Source organism: Mastigoproctus giganteus, chromosome 2, assembly GCF_048544385.1.
Source record: "Mastigoproctus giganteus isolate SK-2022 chromosome 2, ASM4854438v1, whole genome shotgun sequence".
In the NCBI taxonomy this organism is placed as follows: Eukaryota; Metazoa; Arthropoda; class Arachnida; order Uropygi; family Thelyphonidae; genus Mastigoproctus; species Mastigoproctus giganteus.
In genome coordinates this window covers 243217073-243219366 of record NC_143576.1, presented here as the reverse complement: position 1 = coordinate 243219366, position 2294 = coordinate 243217073, and the positions used below count along the sequence as shown (strand labels likewise).

Here is a 2294-nt window from a genome sequence, read left to right as displayed (position 1 = left end):
TTATTTCTGCAGATGTTGTTGTTACAGGGTATTAGGGGTATCAGCGACTAAAGCCACATTGCTCTGTGTATAGTGTCTGTAAATTGCGTGTGTTCTGAGGTCGATTTTCTCTTTGTTGGACGAAAAATCCGAGATTCCTGGATAAAAAAAAACCATGTTACCGTGGCCTGAGACGACTAACTCAGCTATGTTGTGAAGAAGGCCCATAAAAATTCCTCTCCTCATCGACGGGGCTCGCACTCAGGTCTCTTCCACCTGGTGTGGGGAGGATAGCAATCCTACCAGCTGTGCTACCCACGAGGGCTTTGCTGTTGTACCTCTTGTGACATCTGCATACGTTATTACAGGTTTTATATAAAATATAGTTTTGTATTTTTGAACTTTGTTCTGATTAATGGTTGGTTTGTTAGAAATTACATTTATATTTTTTATATTATTTTACTTCCCGATATTCTACTGGCTTTTAATGCTTGTTCTTCTTCTTGAGTTCTTCCTAAACTGATTACGTCTATTAATTGTTGAAGAACTTTGCGTAACTTCTAAGATTTCTATTGCATTTTTATTTTAATTCTATCAAAAGCTTTTGTTGAAGCTACGAAAAATGTATAAATTGGTCTTTAAATGTAATTATTATTTTTTTATTATCTGCTTTGTCATGAATGTGTGGCATCTATGCATGATCTAATTTTCTTACATACTTGCTACCCATCGCTTAATTCAATAATTTTATTTAATTTTGTGGCATTACCTTTACACGCAGTTTCGATTATCTGTTTAATAAAATAAATTAATACCCCTAAAATTTTCTGGCAGTTGCTTATCACCTGTTTTTATATATTGATATCACTAGGTATCATTAGCCATGAAGTGCAAGGAAGCCACAGACTTTTGTTGCACCAGCCAAAAATAAAAAGAAGCAGATAAGAAAATAAATATTACTCGTTTTCCTCCTCACCTACATAACTATCCAGTTGACCTTTGAATTTCTTCAAACTGTGAGCTTCAACTACCTGCGGAGGCAACTTGCTCCAGTAATCAACAACTCGCTGACAATAAAATCTTCCTACAATGTAATCTAAACATCAAGTCCTGTGATTTGAATTTATGGCTCATTTCACTAACCCCCCCCCCCTCTGAGCCTTATAAAGCTCAATTGCTGAGATTCCTGGTTGCCAAGCTCTGTAGCCCACATAATTGGAGTATTTCCTTCCTGGTAGCAAAGTTTCCGGAAACAACTAAACACAACACTCACATTGCACAAACACAACACAACATAACACTATGATTATTTCTGGCTATTTTACAATGTTCTGTATCATCATATAGTGGAACTAACGTTCAGCAGCAGCCGCCCAACATAAAATACAACACATCCACATAAACAAAATATTAATTCATGACTATCTTTATTCGATGGACTTGATTTCTATAAAGCCTGTGCCTTCATTTCTGCTAACTGAAAATGCAAGTTAAGATGCAGTCTGAATCAGGTCTATATGGAAATAATCCTATAGTTTGGAAAGTAGATGTAGCATTACATATAACAACATTAGTAGCTCTGCTCCAAGGTTTTCCTAATAATTTTTCAAATTGCAATCTAATAATTTTCCTTCCTTTTTTTTTTAGCATTTCTGACCTGATTTAAAAATTCCCCTCAGAGGCTTAAAATGCTTGATCTCGATATTACCAGCGTTTTGTAGTGGTAGAGATAAATTAGGTAGCCATGGGGTTTAAAAATTTTCTCGTTCATCCCTACCGGGATTCGAACCCGGGACCTTTGGATTAGAAGTCCAACGCGCTATCCACTGCGCTACAGGGACTATTACATTAAAGCAAGACTATTTTAAATAATTTACAAATCAATTTGAAAATAAAATTTTCATGTGATGATTCCTTATTCAAATAAATCACGGTTCTCCTGAAGGCATTTCTACTTCAAATTCCTGTATTTTGTTGATACCATTAAAAAATTACGAGGAGATAACAAAATCCTGTATTTCATTAAGCAATAACAAATCATTTCTTTCCGCCCCTTTTGTTTTATGCTAGTCTATAAATTCCCTTTCCTTTAGTCACAATGACCAAAGGAAAGAAAGAAAGAAGGTTGAGCACGTGCTGTACTCGGACTGTCGATAACCTCATGATCAGTTCTGTAGTCTTAAAGAAAAGATGCGTTCGTTTTAATTAACTAAATTTGTATATTGAATTTTTAAAAATTAAGAAGATGCCATAAAATTGTATTAATTTATCTTGAATTTAATGTACATTAATTTGCATTTGATGTGTATGAATTT

General features: G+C 34.6%; 1 non-coding gene across 1 annotated transcript; it reads right to left on the bottom strand.

Annotated features, from left to right (window-relative positions):
- Positions 1-1747: 1747 nt before the first annotated feature.
- On the bottom strand, positions 1748-1820 carry TRNAR-UCU (transfer RNA arginine (anticodon UCU)). Its single transcript has one exon. It is a non-coding gene; the product is annotated as a tRNA-Arg (tRNA).
- Positions 1821-2294: the final 474 nt, after the last annotated feature.